The 20593-nt window shown below is 38.8% G+C and overlaps 2 long non-coding RNA genes across 2 annotated transcripts in view; one reads left to right on the top strand and one right to left on the bottom strand.

The window, feature by feature from the left end:
* The first annotated feature begins 6957 nt into the window (after positions 1-6957).
* LOC308063085 overlaps positions 6958-20593 on the top strand; it is a 384803-nt gene continuing 371167 nt past the window's right edge. Inside the window, exon 1 of the long non-coding RNA XR_013927843.1 lies at positions 6958-10545. This is a non-coding gene — a long non-coding RNA (uncharacterized lncRNA). The remainder of the gene's footprint in view (positions 10546-20593) is intronic.
* The window catches only part of LOC308063084, a 73589-nt gene continuing 66424 nt past the window's right edge, over positions 13429-20593 (bottom strand). The window contains exon 2 of the long non-coding RNA XR_013927842.1: positions 13429-20593. This exon is cut by the window's right edge and continues 50967 nt beyond it. This is a non-coding gene — a long non-coding RNA (uncharacterized lncRNA).

Below are 20593 nucleotides of genomic sequence, written 5' to 3'. Positions count from 1 at the left end.
CTGACAAGCAGACAGGTGTGCTTGTGTTTGGGTGTTGGATATCACACTCAAGAATGCAACACTTTCAAACTCTTCCCTGAGTCCCATCTGAATTTCACTTGTGGAATTGCTCCTAAGTGACACACGGCTATGGCTTGACTAAGCAATGTTGCATATTTTAAATGACCACATACAAATTCTAGCCAAGTGGTATTTTGGTTCTGTAAGTGATATGTCGCGTAATCATAGCCTTGGAAAGGGCACCAAGAGGCTCGGTTAGTGCATCTGCCTGCCCCGAGGCATTCCTGGCAGGGGTTTGTTTCACGTGTTCTGGAGAACTTTGGTTGGAGGATAAACCATAACCTTCCCTAGTAATCTCTTTCAGTGCTCTGTCTGTGCAGTGTTTTCTTATGTGTAATCCAAACCTTCTCTGTCACGCTTCACACTCATTACTACTTCTCTTGTTTAGAGTGTGTACAGAGAAGAGACCTAACAGCTGCCTGTTATGTACCGGAAGGTTTATGTGTCTGCCTCAGTCTTCTTTTCCTTAACCACTGCACCTTTCCTCATGTTTTTTAGACATGTGGTTGCTCTCGGTGGTCTCTTCTGAGCTCTACCACAGTTTGCCCTCCTTTTTTTGAAGAATGAGGTTGTCAAAACCAGACAGAATGTTACAGTTGAGGCCTGGATAGTGACAAGAGTTGTTCTACATGCCTTTTGCAACAGCATGACATGGATGATTAATATTCATTTTGCAATCCCCAGTGACTCCAGATTCTCCTCTGCAGAAGCGCTACCATCCATTTTTTGTTTAGGTAGCTATACCTACTGAGAAGCAATATTGAACTCATGTCCCTGTTAAACAGCATCAACTTTTGCAGATCATATCTCCTATCTGTACAAGAACATTTTTTATTCTATACCTCTTCACTGGTGTGTGGGCTGTTCTAACCATCTTGGAGTTATTGGCAAATTTCCATCCTCCTTTTTTAATTTGTTTTCTCCTACAATTTCTGTAAGGAACTGGTGAAAATTAACCTTGAAGAACAGTTTTTCCAACCAGTTTTCACAAAGTCTGTTGTGTTTTCATCCAGACCTTAGTCTGTTTTCCAAAGGCATGTGAAATAATGACAACATCCTTATTCAAGCTGGGTTATCTAATGTGCCCTCTGCCTCCCCTTGCCTGTGTCCCCAGAACCTGTGTACTAGTCCCTGTTACTCTACTGGAGAAGGTTTGATGAGATTTGTTTTAGAAAAACAAGCCCTGGCTCTGCAACCCCTGTTTTCTTCTGAGTCTCTTTAAAAATGAATTGGTTCGAGTATGAGACCTGAAGACCCATGAGTCTTGTGTTTTGGGGCTCCTCCATATTCCCTTTGAAAAATAAGCATCACATTTGTCTTTTCCCCATCTTCTTCTCTGATCTTCCAAGTTCATAGAGATAACTCATTGCTTGTGAGCTCAAATGGTGAAGTTGCATAAAAATGAATGATTAAAACATCTGAATGCATGAAGGCAGCTATAAAGTTGATTGACATTTGGTTTTACTCTTATATCAGAGAAGAAGAGGTTTTTAAAAAAAGATTACTAGATGTGTATGAAAACACTTGGACTAACTGAAAATTCTGTGGAAAGGCTTTGCTGAAACACTATATTGAGAGTTTGTTGGGTTGTGTGTTTTTTTGGTTTGGTTTGGTTTTGTGTACCCCCCCCCCCCCCCCCCCCCCCCCCGAAACAAGCTAATGGCCATTGTTTCACAGTATAGACCTGGATAATGTAGCTGCAAATGGCTACTGATGATGCCAATGTGCCAGTGTGTTGGTTTACAGTTGCCATTAATATAAATGCATATCTGGGTGGCTTGTAAAAACTAGGTGCTCTAAAATATAAATTAAACAAGGAACAAAGAATGGATAAAATAAAGTTTACTGATGAAAACTAAAAAGCTGACAGCAAATTGCTGGGAAGGAATTTCACAGCGCTGAATGAGCATGTGATGAAGTGACACTAGAAAGTCAATGCTGATAGACACAAGGTGATGTATATGAGAGACAAACAATCCTCATTTTACAGGCACAGTGATCTCTGAACTAGCTGTCACCACTTTGGAAAGTGATCTTGGAAATCTAATGTATCTGCAAAAAGCTTCAGCTTAATGTTTGGTAGCAGGTGAAGCAAAGTGTCAGGAATTGTTACAAAAGAAACTGAAGGAAATAAAAAGGGATATGATGATCTTAGTGGCCAAGTCTGTGTTCCGAACTGCAAATCCTGTGTGTAGCAGTAGATTGTCTAATACAAGAAGTGCGTACGAGAACCTGAAAAGGTACTGAGGAGGCAAGAAGACTGATCAATGGTATGAAATAGCTTCCATATGAGAAAATGACTGGCTAGACCTGCCCCAACTAGGACTCATGGGAACATGACAGGTAGAGCAGAGAAGATAAATAAACTAGGAGGATTCATGGTCCTTTCTTCTTATAAAAGATTTAGAAGTTGCTGAAGGAAAGGATCAGGTCTCAGTTTCAGAACAGACAGAAGACAGTCACTTCTCACACTGTGCACAGGTCAGCTGGGGGTGGTTGGCCACACTGAAAAGTAGATGTAAGAAGCTTTCATAACTCTAAAAAGCAAATAAACAAAGTCACGGGAAATGTCAATCCAGGAATATTATTTCATACAAAGTATCACTTCTGGCTCAGGAAATCCTTGATCTATAGGTCATTGTGAACTTGCAAAGTACAGAGTCTATTTACATTACTTCTGTACCCTCTCCTGGGTAGGGTTATTGACTTGTGAAAGGACACTGAGGGTCAAGCATGGTTACATGAAGTCTTTCTGTGGGTGATGTTTGTCAGTGTTGAGCTATTGCCTTTTGCAAGGCAAAAATAGAAAAGATTATTAAGTTTGAAAAATCACTTATGAACTGGGAAGTGAATGTAATCGCTTCTTGTGTGTGCTTATTCATAGGAAAATCTGCAGAACCCACATGCCTTTCGGTTAATGAATTACAACTTTAGGAAATGGATTTTAGATATGAGCACTTGCTAAAGAAGTGGTAGAGAAACAAAGTGTAACAAGAAAAGTTGTTATTGTTGAAGTAGGTTACTGGAAAAAACACAAGGAGGGAACTTCATTGCCTTAGACTTTCAAATTAAGTGTCTCAGTGGGGCTTGAGATGTAGAAGTTCTCAAAGAGATTTTGTAAAAATGGGAAGCTTTGGAGCTAGTTTATGTTTATTAGATACATTAAAGTTAATATAATCTGTGTTCAGTTCTTGAAAATTTTGCAAAGTAACAGTGGAGCATCAGTTGGATTTTCATATTCAACCTAAAAAGATGCTTGTCTAAGGAGTTATTTTGCAAACTGTTCTTACATTTCTAGAGATATCAAACTGATTTAGATACTAGAGTGGGGAGAATGGAACTCCTAAATTCTTTTAAATTAATGTAAATCTAGTATTATTTGTTTGAGCAATAGGAAAAAGCTATTTCTACAGTAAATATCAGTCCTTACACGTAATTCCTAGTTAAAGTCAGTCAGGTGAAAATCAGAATCTCACATATGCTTTTTACAGGTGGGCTGGTCTGGACACTCACCAAACCATACTCTCTGATTATCATCAATTTAGGATAAAAATCCTTGGTATGAATTAGGCAGATCCTCTCACTTTGGTAAGCAGTTAAGTGTTTTTCCCTTGAGGGAAAGAGTACTGCTTATCTCATGAAAAGTCTTGAAGATTGTATTTGCTTTGGTGTTCAGTGATGGAAAAATCTTGAACTTTTTAATGGGCTGGGAAAACATTTTCTAGACAGTCTGCCAGTATCTGCATGTACAACTAGATGTGGCAAGCACAAAAGCAAAGACTAAGATCACATTGTCAGTTGAGAACATCTGGAGTTGTCTGGATATCAATGTTGTAACTTGTGAACATAATAGAGGGTATTAGGAAGAGGACCATTCATGCAGAAAGAAAGATGTGGGTAGCTTTAGGATTCACATTCTGGCATGATTATTTTGTAAAAATCAGAACACCGAGACTGAATTAGACTTACAGTAAAAATGGCAAATCATAAAAATTCAGTAAGCTGAGATGATTGCAAAAAATCCTGCTCCTTTTTCAGTTGTATGCGATAGGGGTAAAGAACTGCTATGGGCTGAAAATCCGCAGGACAGACTTTTCTGTGAAGTGGCTCAAAAGCAAAGCAGAGTAAATCCAACACCACAGTATCTGTTGTTTAGTAAATTGATCAAAACCTTAAAAATTTCTAACATATCTGGGTATTTATTTTAGAAATATTGCCTATTCACTTAGGAAAGTTAAGTCTTTTTAATATCTTGCAGCTGTGAGAAGACTTTTCTATTGTTGAGTACTGATTTATTGATTAAGGATAATGTGGGAATTACAGATAATTTAAAAGGTGCCAGCAATTTCTATTTTATGTAAATAATATATATATCTATTCAAAGTGTGATCAGTTCAATATTGTCTTTTCAGCAAATACCTATATTGGTTTTAGGGGAAAAAAAATAGGACCGGGATAATGTTCAGTTAACTTTAGTTAACTTCCTGTAATTGTCATGATTTTTCACAAACAATAAACAGTCAGTTTGCAATCACATCATACACCTATTAGTCCTCTTGAGCGTGTCTCATAATGGCGCTCTGGCTTTGAACACATCCACCTTACATAAATATTCTCTCACCTGTTGCTCTCCCACTGATGGCTGTCTCTGTCCTGACACGATGCTGGTACATGCAGAGCTCTGGCAGCAGGGACTGCCTGAGACTGAAAAGCACGTTGGCCTTCCCTGTTCACTAGGTTGTCTCTGCCATTCACAACGCCCACGGGGGGAGCAGTCAGAGGAGCGGGTGCAGCAAACCTCCTTGGATGGAAAACAGCTGCATCTTCCCCACAAACGCTGGAGCTGACAGCTACTGACTGTGGCTGTCCTTTTCATAGCGCTGGGCCGGGTCTGAAGACCTTGGCCACGCAGCCTGATGTCCCCCCTCTGTTCCCTTCCCGTTTAGCAGAGCTTTGAATGTCTTCTCTAGGCAATGGCTGCAGGTGGAGCTGGAGTGACAAACTTCCATCCTGCTGGGAGTTTGTGTCCTCTTCCTTCCTGCTTTTGACTGCGCCACCCTCCTCTCCCTTGCCTTGTCAATGTGTACATTTTTCGATATAATAGTTCAAGATTTTTTCACTTCATGCTCAGCATGCAGTTTTCTCATGTAAGGTCATAAGGAATAGCAGAAAAGGCCTGCTTTAAAAGGGATGAAAGGGAATGGAGGTACGGTGTACTCTAGCGAGGTCCCTGTACCACATTGCAGCTACAGAAATTTCCAGTGTTTGTAACTGCTATACAGCCGATACCTCTGCAACCTGAAATATACAGACAAGATATGATAATTTCTAGCCCTACCACACCAAATTATCTCTCCTCTGAACAGGAGTCCATTCCACTTCAAACTTCAGTAGATCCCAAGTTTCTGCCCTGGCTAAAACCATGCTGAGAAATGATCTTCCTGAACCTCAAATCATTGCTGGGTTTTGATGTCTTCTCAGAAGGGTATCTGGATGTCCTTCTCAGGACACAAATAGTACAGATGTGTCAGCTCCACAGTGAAGAGAATAAATGTTAAAAAGTAGATGACCTTGTTAACATTTAACATGTATGCCACCAGACTTGACTTTTTTTCAAAATTAGTATGTGTTACTGGTATTGTGTGAATATTTAGGTGCATACATGGAGGCAAAATCCCTGCCTTGAGAATTCATACATTAATAATTCAAAACCACAATGAAGAGAATTTTTTATAATGATATTTCTATTATTTTTTCAGTTTATGCAACTGGACAGTAGCTTAAAGTATTTAAAGTAGAACAAAAATAAAATAATAATTACATGCTTATCACTAACAATTAGTACTTGAACTTATATATATTTATATATAAAGCTATGAAGATATTTTTAGAATGGTTTTAAATTACTCATAAAATGTCTTGTTGGTTGAGATTTTTGCAGGATCTTTATTATGAAGATCTGTTTTAAATGAAGAGAAAATAGTGAGAGATCAGTCTATACTTCAGGTATTTCATCATTTTCTGAAGGTATGCACTGAGAAACCATTTAACCTGTGCAGAAACGCTTTAGTCAGAATATGCTACTACAGTATAATTTCTCAGACCTTAAATCCTGTGCAGGTTGAGAGGCTGGTATAAAAATTATTTCAAATTGTTTTCAGATGAGAATATTATCTGAGAACATGCACCTGCTAAGATGCAAGATAAGCTTTGCTGTTTGCTTGTCTTTCACAGTTCTCGTGGGATAAAATGTATTGATTGCTGTGAGTTTTTTACTGGTAATCTGAGAATTTTGTTATTAAACTTCAGTATCTGAAGCTTTTTTTCAAACAGGGATAACAGTTTTAGGTCCCATTTCTGGTCTATCTTTTAAAGAAGTTGTAGGAATATATCCAGGAGAGCTGAATAGTTTTTCATACCCACTCGAGTCTAATTTTCTTGACATGCATAATCTTTCTTGTCCTTTCTTGTCCAGGATTTACCTCCTTTTCTTTTTTTGGCTGGGGCTGCAAACAAATGTAGCTTCCCACTTTATTTTGCCCTTCTACTCTAAAAGGACCTCAGGACTAGCCTTAGCATTACAACCTGTTGGCTTGGTAAGGCATCAAATGAAATTAGAAAGTAGCTATGGAAGAACAAAAGGAAGGGCTTTTTCAAAGAATTTTTTCATTGCTCCCTTTTTTCCTATACGCACAGGAGGAAAGCTCAGACAGTTTAAAAGGCAAAGAGAGCAACTCATGCAAAACATCATTTATCAGATGCTATTAAATACAAAGATACCTGCTGTGATTCCCTCAGTCACAGAGCACTGGAAGCTGGGGGCGCACCATGGTGGTGTCACTGTGTGTCTCATGTTCTGGGCTTCTGCTCTCAGACATTGTGGATGATAGGACCCAAGTGAGACTTGAATGGGTTGAGGAATTAATGATTCAATGTTAAGCATTCCAAGTATTTTGGCATTTGAGTTTTTTTCTTTGAGATTACAAAACACAGGAAAAAATGAGACAGTGCTTAGCATTGCTTGGGTCTTCAGATGCCCATAGCCCTGAATGTATACCAGAATCAGAGAATGATATTAATAGGAATTCAAGTACCTGCTCTTTCAAGACTGGCGTGTAGACCTCTGGTATACATATAAAAAAAGAAAGACATACCAAACAACCCATGAATTGATATTAAACTGGAAAAATATGAATGTTGTTATGACCATTTCTAATCACACAATTTCTCCTATCTTTGCACGTGTAGTCTAACAAGGACTACAGAGTCCAGCTGTTCTGTAGCTGTTAATCTTGTAGAATTCATCTCTAGTGATAGAATCCTGTGCCCCAAAATTGACTAATGCCATTCATACATGACTGTTGGCCTCGACATGTGCCTTACCATGTGAAGATTTGAGTCATTTCATTGCAATAATATATATTACTAGTAGAAATGGCAATAAAATGAAAAAAAATATATATATACTGAAATACTTGGCAACTGTTTTAGGTTTCTATGTTTAGATGCTTTTGACATTTTAGCAAGTGAACTATAAGCCATTAAGAAGTGATATATGTCAGTTTCTACAATACTGTTTGCAGTTACCTCTGGTTCTGGGGCTTATTGTAGTTCTGTAAAATTGAACAGAATGATTCAACATACTATTGTATATGAACTTGTGATATAGATGGCTTTGATTTGTTACAAATCATTAGGATTTTACCTGATTAACCTTGTTTTGGCTTTTTGAGAAACAGTAGGATTATGACCTTGGTAGGTAAAAGCAAGGTCTTTGCATAATCATAACCAAAAATCACAATAAAGTTTCTAGCTAAGAAGTGTTTAGAAGTGAGAGGGGACAAGAAGCTTACTCGGTTGGTGTCTCTAGCCCAGGTGGGACAAGAAGGTTACTTGGTTGGTGTCTCTAGCACAGGTGATTCTCTCTGTGCAGGAAAGGAACAGCCACTGATATGTGTGAGATGCTGTAATTCCAAGTCACAACAAAATGTAGTTTTAAAAGTTTTAAACTTGAAAATAGAGAGCTCAGAATCTGTTAAGAAAATTATCACAAGACAACCAATCCCAGCTGAACCATACTTCATTTAATATAAAGGCATAAATAATTCTCTAGGGAAGATAATATCTGTTTATTATTATACTGTGATATTGACATCACAGTTCTTTAAGATTTTCTGTGTTTGTGACAAACACATTGTGCTTTACTTCTTGTTTTTGGTCTGTGCTGTAGCCAATGACTTTTTCTTTCCAGATTTATGATATTCAGAGATGTTATTTTTTTTCTTTTTTAAATTTTATTTATTGATGTATGAAAATACCAATTCAAGGATGTTTTCTGCCGAAATAATTACTGTCAGTATTCTTACCTTAGTGATTAAATACTGTCCTGTTTTTGTGTTCTTGCAATTTCTGCTTCCTACAAGAACTCAGTTTTGATGTTGAAGGGATGGACCTTAATTAAGAGTTTCTAATATTAATTGTGAATATATGGGGCTGAACAGGCAGTCTTCCACAACTTTTAAACTTTTATATGTGAAACCCCTATTAACAATGAAGCATCTGTTTTCTTGAAGGAAACCGTTTTTCACACACATTGGCATTGGGAGCTCTTGTGATCAGTTTATACCGCAGGTGTAAATGTTCTGTTTGGTTCAGGTGCCTTAATGTCACTGCAAATCTGCTGGTTTTCTTTATGTAAATCATTTAATCCACACAAATCTGTTGATTTAGATGTGGAATAATCAGTGTCTCTAAACCCAAGCAAGAACCTCTGAATCTGGCAGAAAATGCTAGTCATATATTCCACTTATTCCCTGCTACAGTTATAAACGGTAAATGGTAGGTCTTTTAAGAAATTCCCCTGTGATGCAGCCAGCAGGAGATTGCTCGATTGTATAATAATCAGATCTGACCAGATGGTGATGAGGCTGGGTACTAAATGCTTTTTAAGCTCTCCTGCTAGGTTTTCTCATTTAAAAGTGGCGAAATGCCACTTTAAGGCCTAGATGATTTCAAAGACACCTTGCTATGAGGCCTACAGAAGTGCCTATTCTGTCATATGCAACAGCACTTCACATTTTCAGGCAATGTAGAGAAGGATGATGACTTATTTAGAAAGTCAGTGTGTTGCTCTTGGAAAGTACCATCCTGAGAGCTCTGGAGAAGAAAAGTTAATTAGTTAGGGAACACATAAAAATTAGATATGGGATGTAGATGAAGTATTTTATTTATCAGTGCTTCATCTCTGGACGGCTGCAAAATGTCTCAAGTTGGGAGCAAAATATAGCTGAAGGAAGGACACTAAAGGTGGGGTACAGCTCACCAATGGAAGGCTTACGCTGAGGTGTTCCATGGAAGTATCTACAGGTGAGCCAGGTGTCTCTGCTCCTGCTGCAGTCACTGGAGATGAAAATACAGTCAATGAAGATGAAGAGCTTTTAATTTTATGAGCTATGTGGGCAGGCACCTCCACTGACTGTATTGACTAGATCTTCATCAGCAGTGATGGGAGCTTAAATACTCAGCACACATTGCAAATAGCTTCTTCTGAATGTGGGTTGTTAATCACTGAACTGCCTCTCACCCCTCATTCCATGCAGGGACAATTCTGATAGTTTTGGAAACTTTGCAGATCTCATACAAAAGCTTCTTGCAAGCCAGGGCTGGCTCTAAACTGACTCAAAAGTTTGTCATCTCAGGTCCTTGATATGGCTGGTTCTGTCTATTATACCCAGATTCTTTTGGGTTAGGCTCCATAGGATTATTTTTTTCCAGTACCAGAAGTTAATCAGCCAGTTGAAATGCTACTGTTTATAGAAAGCTTCAGTATACCTCCTTCTTGTATGAGTTGCATGCAGTAATAGAATCCTTGTGAGCCTTTTTCAATCTATCTATAGAATTGAAGGTTGTTTTAAATCAATTAAAAATCTACTTGCCTTAAGTTAGCACTAGTTTACCTTGAGCACAAAGGTTACCTCTGAAGCATTTTAAAATTTTTTGGCTACTTTAGGTATTCTCACTAAAGCAATCCAATCTGGACAGAAGAAACAAAGATAACAGAGAGCAAGCAAGCAATTAGCTTGTGTGGAAATCTGTTATGTTTTGACAGGGACCTGAGTAGAACAGGATTCCTCATGAAATAACTAGCAAATCAGTATGTAGGACATCTATTTCAAACTATGAATAAGAGTAAAAGAGTGAGTTTTGGTGGTGTTGTACTTCATGCATCATACATGTAATGTACTTAATCACAAAGATTTCATAGCACAGATTACTTGCCTTTACTTTGTTTGTTCTCTTCAGCGTCTAATACTTAAGGTCTGAAATATTAAGAAGTGGAGTGTGAGGTCTGGCACTAGTAGCTTGACTTTGAGGATTGAGTCTCCTTTAAGTTGATGGACATATGGGTACTCACATCTCTGAAAAACAAGTCTTTCCATAAAGATAAGCTACTGCGGTCATTTACAACATGAAATTTTGCCCACAGTTTTTATGTATCTCACCCTATTTTTTTTTATTATTATTATTATTATATAACTATGGCACTTTCACATCTGGCCTTGCTATTTCAGGTTATTTTGTAACCTTACACTGGGTAGGATGTTATCTTTTAAGCTTGTATCTTATACAGGTAGCAACTAATATCCTAACAGAGATTTTGCTTCTTCATTTAGCAACTCAGTTTTGACACTAGATTTTTCATCTTATTGTCTTAGACAGAAGAATCTCATGCACTGTTCTTGCAAGGAATACTATTCCTTGTGATAGAAATATATTGTGTTTAGTGCAAAAGGTCTTTCTCTCCCTTGGTCTGAAACCTGAAGTCCCATGAACCTACTTTGTGCTAGTTCTGTCTCCCGGTGGTACCATTGTTGTGATATGCTGTCTCCAGACACCGTGTCTGCTGTCACTGCATCTCTTCCATGGGAGGATGTTCCTTCATTCCTTTCTTAGATTTTATTCAATACTGCTGACTTATCTGTGTATCACACATTTTGCTGTCTCCATGCATTCCTTCAGCATGTTTGAACTAAACATTTTATCTTAAGCCAAGAAAAAATCCCCCTCTAATTTTCTGAGCTCCTTTTAAAAAATTTATCCTACTACTCCCTAGACCAAACCAAAGGTTAATGATTCAGTAGACGAATCATCTGATTTTGAACATTATTGTTACTTAAGTTGCTTTCATGTGAAAGCTCTAGAATCTGTTGCTCAGGGTCTATCCAACACAACACATAGTAAGAGATGTTGCTAGCAGAGGCTAGTTATTAAGCTAATATTAGCTGCTTTTTTTTTTTTTAAATTGCTTTCTGCATTAGTGAGATCTGAGGAAACAATAAAGAGAGTGTTACATAAAAAAAGCTAAGAAGAACTTGATGGTGCAAAGCTTCATCTAAGATTGCAACTCTCCTATCTAGTAATTCTGTACTTCCTGTAGTAACCTTTGACCCAACACCCTAATTATTAAATGGAATATCTGTATTTTCAAAGACAGTAGAAGACTTTCCTTAATCGGGTAAGAAACTTCCCTCACTGTGATGCTAACAAGGCCACTGGCCCTTTTGTTTTGTGCTCCTCTTAAGAGTATTGACAGAGCCGAGAAGCAGTAGCTGCTGGGCAGTACAGCTATTTGCTTTGGTTGGTGAATCATTAATTTCCCAGTCATCACGTTATGTCAGTCAGCTGCCACTCTGCCCCAGAGGAAGAGAAGAAGGCCTGGCTGGGCAGTGTCTGCTGCCAAAGCTCTTGGCAGCCTTCTGGAGCTGGGCACAGGTGGGTGATGGGGCTGGGCTGCCCATGGGTGCACGAGTCTGGAGCTGTGCCTTGGTCTACACAGGAGTGTAACCTCTTTGTGCTGGCAGGAAAGTCAGCAAAACATGCAGTCAGCTCCCAGGCAAAGGATGCTGCAACCTTGCAAAATGCCCAAGGCTGGTTTGCAGCTCTAGTGTGCCATGAACGAAAAGCAGAGCTTAGGTGTGGATTTGCCTGTGCTGGGGAGAGAGGAACAGCTCTTACTTTTTTCCATTTTTCATCCAGGGAGGTGACTGACTGCTACAAGGGAAGGAAAGAAGTGTTGTGCTTGTGTTTTCTTGCAGGGGTGTGTGCAGGAAAGACAGATCTTACAGTCCGCAGCCTGTGATGTGCTAACCCTGTGCAGCAAGAGGCTTACGTAGTGCTCTGTGACCTTTGGAAGGCTCACCCCCACACCCTTTGTTTCCCCTTGGGGGTTAGATACACTACAACAGGATGTGCACAACCTCTATTTTCTTGTATCCCTGCATTGTTGTGAGTCTGGAAGTCTGATGTAATTTTTGTGAGACTAGAGAATTCTTTTCTTGTGGCACAATTTTAGTTTATTTGCCGTAGCTGTGGCAGTCAGGCTCTGGCCTTTGTTAAGAGCAGAACCTTCAATACACCCCCCCCCCCCCCCCCCCCAACTTATTCATCGCAGATGTTTCTCTGTATAATTCCTTCCCCTTCAGACTGGTCATTCCTGCGTATTATTTACACTCAGAGATGACCCTAGCATGGCCACAATTCTCTAATGCCAAAACTGAACTCTGGCAGTCTTTTTTTTTTTCCATCCTTTTTTTTTTTTTTCATGCTGAGTACCTGGAAACTGGGCTTGTGACCCTTCAGTTGCTTTTATCGTATGGTTTTGGTAGTTTGTTGGTGTGTTTGTGTGGGTTTTTTTTGGTTTTGTTTTTTTTTTTTTTGTGGCACAGTATTGTTCCAAAAGCTTAATGTCTGCTTTCTTTTTTTGCCATAATCTCATTTCTATGCTTTTATATTTGACTTGGTGCAAAAATTGCACCAGCTGGGACATATTCTGAAATGATATCTACTGATTAGAGGGCTTGCTGACCTGGAAGCCACTGAATAATTGTATCCTCAGGTGGGGGAATTTCACCAGACTAAAATGCTCTTCAAAGTCATAGTCAGACAACTTGCTGAATACTTTTATGTTTGTTTGTATAAATATTTGATGTGAAAGATTGGTGATTAAGGCTTTAAGTCAAAGCAAAACAGGCTCTTAAGTATTCCAGGGAAGAAAGGAGTTACCAAAATGAGAAATGCTTTTTCTGCCAGAAAGAAGTAACAGATAATGTGGAGTTGTGCACTGTCCTGAAACTATTCCTGATGGAAAGAAGTGGTTTTCCTAACCTGTACATCATCCAGCTCTGCAATACAAAGGAACGATTTGAAAAATGAAAAACTGTTTGGAAGGTTTTCATGAGTATGTTTAATTAAGCTGTTACTACTTAAGGGCTTGCTGTCAGCTAAGAAACAGAAAGATGTGTTAATAGGTTGCAGGTAAGTGAGGATACTGTGGGTAGTCCTCAATGTTACATGCAGTTTTGCTTAAAAAAAAAAAAAAAAAAAAAAAAGAGAGAGAGCAAAACTGAAGAGATTAACCAGAGTGTTTAAGCAGTAAGTAATGCCTAGGCAGGGCAAGACAGCTTCGGTTTTCTAGTCCAGAGTGGGGATGTCATTTTGGCAAGAAAGCAGTCAACTGGCTTTAGCAATTGCCTCCCCAAGACAGGACTAAAATTGTTATGTTTTTGGTATGAGATAATGTGTTTTTCTATGCACAGCAGCTGAATGCCCTGCTTATCTATCTTGTTGTTGTTTTTCTTTTCTCTTTTTAATTTAATATGGTTTGTTGAGTTCTTCCAGCATCATGGATAGGGTCTTTAATCAATGTCTCATTAACGACTCTTTCAGAGTTTAACCCTGTTCTTGCCATTCAGTTCCTGGCAGAGGTTGCAGGCATATTAATCCAATGTTTCTTTTTACTTTAGATTTTGGGATAAAACCAGGTCTAGGTACGCTAGTTATTATTTTATATTAGTCCATGCCAAGGGTTCTTTTGCAGTACCACAAGAAATCTACTTCTAAAACAACAGTGAAAAGAAATGAAAGAAAATCCTATCCAAACTCTGAGATAATTCTCAGGACTCTATCAAAGTAGTTCACAAACCCACACAATGCTACAGGCTTGGGGAACAGCGACTGGAAAGCTGCCTGGTGGGAAAGGACGTGGGGGTGCTGGTTCACATGTGCCAGCTGCACATGAGCCAGCAGTGTGCCCAGGTGGCCAAGGGGGCCAGCAGCATCCTGGCTGGTGTCAGAAACAGTGTGGCCAGCAGGGCTGGAGGAGTGATGGTCCCCCTGTACTCAGCACTGGTGAGGCTGTACCTCGAACACTGTGTTCAGCTTTGGGTCCCTCGCTGCAAGAAAGACCTTGAGATGCTGGAGCGTGTCCAGAGAAGGGCAACGAAGCTAGTGAAGGGTCTGGAGCTCAAGGCTTATGAGGAGCAGCTGAGGGAACTGGGGCTGTTTAGTCTGGAGAGAAGGTGGCTCAGAGGAGACCTTATAGCTCTACAACTACCTGAAAGGAGGTTGTAGACAGTAGGGTGTTGGTCTCTTCTCCCATATAGCAAGTGATAGGACAAGAGGAAATGACCTCAAGTTATGGCAGTGGAGGTTTAGGTCTGATATTAGGAAAAAAATTTTCACTGAAAGAGTTGCAAGGGCTGCCCAGGGAGGTGGTGGAGTCACTATCCCTGGAGGTATTTAAAGGATGTGTAGATGTGGCATTTATGGTCACGGTTTACTGGTGAACTTGGCAGTGCTAGGTTAATGGTTGGACTTGATCTTAAAGGTCTTTTTTAACCTAAACAATTCTATGATTTTGTAAAGCATCTTGAAGTCATGGGATGCATCCTAGTGTTCCTCAGTGGCACAAATGAAGAGACTGTTTTGCAGGTCATCAGATGCTTGGAATGGCACTTATGTTCCTAGTCCTACCAGTAAACTTCCAGTGATTTGTGATACCTTTGAATGAGGTTCATTTTGCTCAGATTGAAGAGCTGTGACAAAATTGAACCACCATGCCAACAGGTGTACCTTAAGGATCTCAAATTATGAGGACCATGGTTCTAGGTGAGAAATCATTTTTTGAAACTGTTGACCTTTGAAATCATAATTGTGAAGATGAAAATATGTAATTTTGGGGCTATAGAAGAGGCTGGAAGGTGGAATGCCAAGTGTCACCACCAGCTAATGAACACAGGGTGAATGGAGGGGAGAGAGACATAGCCACAGTGACAGAAAATACGCAGGACTAGTAACTTGGTGTTCTGTATGTATTGCCAGAAGTGAGTGTCCAAGGGGCCTTGCCAGAAGGAGCTCTCTGGAAAACAGTACCTTTCAAAGGTGAAGCTGCCTCAGCAACTATGGGGAGGCTGCGGGTGTAAATACAAGGTTGATATTCTGCTTCGAGTACCAGTATGTCACTTGGAGGTCACTGTTTAAGTCCACTTTATGGAGACTGAGATTTCAAACAGCGATGCTGCTTTAATTTGAAAAGTGGAAGTGTAAGGAGGCCTTGTCTGAAGTGAATGAAGCTGGGAATCTTGGCCACCTGCAAGTCATTGCAGACTTTTATCACCTGGCATGACACTAAGCAGTCTGTCAGTGCAAACCCACTTGATTTTGTAAGCTTTTGGTAGATTTTTATAAAACTGAACATGGTGCCAGGAAGTATTTGGATTTCAGCTAAATCCCAAATTCTGATGAAGGTATGTTTTGATGATGAATTTATCCCAAGAGCTCTTGTGCTTTAGTTTCTGTATAGATTTAAGATGCAGCCTGATAAAGAGTTCATGGTAGTAATCTTACATGTGCTTCTTTGGAAAGTTCCAGAAGACAACATTCAAGCAGTCTTATTTTAGCAAAGTTCACTGAAATAGTAACAGAGCAATTTCTGTTAACTAATCATTGAGAGAACTTTCTGAGATTGGCGTATAACAGACCCAACTTCACACTTACTGGGGTTCTTCATGCAGGAAAGCGTATTTAGTGCAGTTTAGATAAGTCTGATTTAAATCCCTCATTTATTTAACGGTATCATCTGGAACTAGTTTGGACTTGGTATATTTTTTTTTAAGGAAACATTTTTTTTTAGCAAAATATTATCTTTAATTAGTGAAGACTCAGAAAGCAGGTAATTAGCAGTTGAGTCTGGTTTTATTTATCTTTGGAAAGACGAAAAGACTTTGGCATCTATTAGTTGCATTGCTGCTGAGGGGGCTGGAGATGGGAAGGAAGATTTTTTCCTTACTTTTGAGAGGGGGAAAGCTGAGGAGTTAAGAGCTTGTAGGGGAAGGCAATGGGGAATTGGAATGCAGCTGTCAGGAGATGTGTCTGTCATAGCACAAGCAGTGACACTTAAAAAAGGCAGAAACTATTCTGAGGCAAACATTGCATTTTCGGTATGCAGTATTGAGGAAAAAGTTAAATATCGCTTACATAAAATAATTTAAATTGGGGATATCTAAAAGAAGTACTTGCTGTGGTAGACAGAAGAACCTCTAATAACCTGTAAATCATCAGTTAACAATGATCATCTGCAAAAGTCTTGGTGTCTCTTTTGATATTGCATATAGATGTTTCAGCTGGAATAATAATTATTTTTGTGGCATGATAATGATCTGAATACTTCAAGCTTGTAGCAAGTATGATGAAGAGACAAAAAGCCACCTATTGAATGCAAAATGCAGATGTTGCAGCTGCTTACAAGGAACTGCCCTCACTTGTTTTTGTAGCTCACTGAGAGATTGATCTCTCTGCTCAAATCCAAATTGTGTTAATGTCAGTGCTCTGTGGACTTTTAGCATACATGAAAACAAATCTAAACCAAAAGTTAATCCCCAGAACTGTGAGGCCAATGAATGTCCTACTATAATTTGAAAAGTGGTACAGCTTTGTGACTGCTAGAATACACTTTATGTGGTGTTAGATTGTACATTTTCCTTGAGTTTGGAAATGAAAAAATAGGAACTCTAATGTCAGTGGCTGGAATAATATTTAGAAGCAATGAAACCCTGAGCTGGAAATTATTTCTAACAGCATTGCAAACTGGTGTCCTTGTATTTTATGTGATTTAATATAAATGTCCAATGGAAAAAAAGATTGCTATGGATAAATAAAATGGACTTTGTTTTGTTTTTGAATTAAGGTTGTAGATACATATTTAAAAGTTTTAAGTTATAGCTGTATGTGCTTGTCTTGTCTAGCAGAGGTAGAACACATGTTGAAGATGCCAGATGTTCACATACAGAGAAACATCAGCTGATTCCAGACTGATGTAACAAAATTGTGTATTTCAAAGAAGGTTGCATAACAAAAAATGTTCCCTTCAGGGGCTGGGAACATTTGTGTGAATGACTGGAATAATGATGTTTCTGAACAACTACCACCAGCCACAGGAGTATGTTGGCCGACTAGAGGCTTTGAATTATCTCTGAAAATACCTTTAGTGATCAAAATACAGGATCTGTTAGACTGCTTCAAGAGTTTTGACCCATACAGATCATAGAATCATAGAATAGTGGGAAGGGACCTTAAAGATCATCTAGCTCCACCCCCACTGTCATAGGCAGAGACATCCTCTACTAGACCAGTTTGCTCAAAGCCCCATCCAACCTGGCCCTGAAAACTTCCAGGGATGTGCAAAGACAGCATAGAACAGCTGACTTGGAAGTGTGTACCACCAAGGGCTTCATCAGGGCTGCATCTTGAGTATTACATGAGTGTGATCTTGGGGAAAGGCATTTAATAAGGTCAAAAGGACACTAGAAGATCTATGTTTTTACATTAAGGTGCTTATTGTCATAATGCCTTGATAGTATCTAAAAGCCTCTGTGTCTATGCCCTGGTCCATTTTTACATTGTTTCTTTTGTCTCTAGTCCCCTATAAAAAAACCATATATTATAGTATAATTATGTATTATAGATGAAACCAAAATTTAATGACCAGTAGTTCAAATAACATTTTCTGTGCCTGACCTGAAAATAAGTGTAGGAACTTCATCACCCATTATGTCTTTCAGGAGCAATAATAGTGCAAAGAATAGTGTTCTCTGTTGGTTTAGGTCACCAAACTTATGGGTTCAGTGTGGAGCTATTCTGAGGGGAAAGTCCGACTATTTCAATGTTGAATATGTAGTTAAAATTATTTAGTAAATTTTGCGAAGCCATACTTCATGCGTTTAAACAAACTAATCTCTACACCTGTAAGAAAAAGCATTATGAATTTGGAGATACATTAAATCATTGCAGTTTGTCATGAATAATGCATTTGTTTGTTTCTGTATGTTGTCTGATAATACATGGTAAAGCGTGTTTTACCTCTTTGGCATACACATTGTAGCTTTTATGTAAAGTATTATGTGTGGAACTTAGCTGGAATTTTTTGTTTGTTTCTCTAGCTTCTTTTGTTTTTAAAGTACACTTCTGATGTGTGTGAATGTACCTCCAGCTTTCCCACTCACCAACTCACCAACATTTCTGTCAAATTCTGCAACAGGTAGAAGTCTGAAAGGTAATAAAGCTCTCAAAACTTTGTTAAAATGGGTAGTCAGAAGAGCAGGAAGTCTCTAGCAGTGGCTCAGCTAAAGGATGGCTTATAGCATGAGCAGTCAGGTTACAGGATTCCAGGAAATCCTGGGTGGAAAGATCTGTTGAGGGGCATACAGTGGGAATGTGCACTGCTTTAGATACCAAGAGCAGTGAAGCATAACTGTATCTACAATCACCAGTGTATCCCAGCGATGCTATGAGTTGATATTACATCCTAGCATGAAACTAAGATGTGGCCAACATATGCACTAAGGGACTAAATTTTCAGTGCAAAACTTGGAGCTTACTTATCCTCCAGCATAGACAGCCTCTGAGATACAAAATTATGAGATCTAAACCCATAGGAAACTGGGCTCTTTCAGTGGCAGTACTTGTAGAAATGCATGATTTTCTTTTATTTTTCTTTTATAGCCTTTAAAAAAGACAGTAACATTGATCTGGAACAGAAGACATCTAGGTGAACACAGCCATCTGCAGAGCGCTGCTGTGCTACTATTTGAAATTAAAATAGAGTTTTCTTATGCTACATTTTTTTCATATTTCAACTATATTCCTGCAGTATATAAAAATATTTCTGTTAAAGAGGAAGAAGTATCACATTTATGCTGCTATTTTGCTGCTGTAATAAAATAGTGGTGTATCAGGAGCGGATGGGAAGAGAAAGTGTTAGAGAAACATACTGTCATACTCTTCAGGTTTCTTGCTAGGCATGATCCTCAGCTCTGAACCATACGGTTGTACAACGGCTGAGAAGTAGGCTGTTCGTGCTGTGTCAGGTAGGTCCCTGAATAATTTCAATCAAGAGGGTGATTTATAAGATGGACTTGAAAAATACAGGCTGATGAAGGTGGACTTCATGTAAAATATGTAATTAGAATAGCAACAAAACCAGATCTGTCTTGTGCTTGTCAAATACTCACCGTGCAATGAAAATGGAGTATTTTTTGTGTTGACAGTATGCCTACCGTAGAAAGTAATATTTCCTATAACTACAGGAAGAGATAAATCATAACATACTATTTGTCACATTAAATAAAAACTGATAACCTAATCAGCTTTTCTATTAAGTTATTGTCTTATATTAACCACAGCTGGCAACTATGTACCATGCAGCAGCTCACTCGCTTCCCCCTGCCCCTGGTGGGATGGGGAGGAGAACTGGAGTAAGGTAAAACTCCTATGTTGAGATAAGAACCATTTAATAATTGAAGTGAAATATAATATTAACAGTAATAGCAACAACAACGATAATAATACCAATTGTAACAAAAAGGGGGGAGAGAGACAGAGAGGAATAAACCCCCCAAACCTGCAGCGATGCACCATACAGTTGCTCACCACCTGCTGACTGATGCACAGCCAGTCCCTAAGCAGCAGCTGGCAGGTCTGGGCCAACTCCCCCCCTTTATATAGTGAGCATGATGTTCTATGATATGGAATAACCCTTTGGCTAGTTTGAGTCACTGTCCTGGCTGTGTCTCCTCCCAATTTCTTGTGCACCTCCTTACCGGCAGAGCATGGGACACTGAAAAGTCCTTGATTCAGAGTAAGACTGCTTAGTGATAACTAAAACATCAGTGGGCTATTACTATTATTCTCCGTACTAAATCCAAAATACAGCACTGTACTAACTACTAAGAAGAAAATTAACTCCATCCCAGTCAAAACCAGGACAGTGATATTGTTAATATTTGATTAAATAAAGCATCAACAAAGAAATAGTTGTCCTTTGAATATAAAAAAAAAAAAAAAAAAGATTCTACTGGACTAAATGATACAACTCTATGACAATTTTTTCTCAAAAATAAGTAAATAAGTGCATGTTTTCTTAAAAATACCTGTATTTAAATATTCAGTTACCTAGAAGGATTCTGATTTTTTTTTTTTTCTTTCCACTGGATCAGGAAGAAAACAGCTCTGTCAGATCAACACCTGGGGACTTGGTTCCATAGATAAATGGATAGTATATTAAAGCAGACAAATAGTAGTTTGGTTCAGTTTGACAGCTGAAATATTTAGATTTAGGTAAACTGAAAATAAATATGTTTTTCTCTTTCTGACTGAAACAGAGGACAAAAAAAAAACCCCAACAAAAAACTTTCCAGTG

The sequence above is a fragment of the Falco punctatus genome (genome assembly GCF_963210335.1).
Source record: "Falco punctatus genome assembly, chromosome: 4".
NCBI classification, from domain to species: domain Eukaryota; kingdom Metazoa; phylum Chordata; class Aves; order Falconiformes; family Falconidae; genus Falco; species Falco punctatus.
This window is presented reverse-complemented; position numbering and strand designations above follow the sequence as displayed.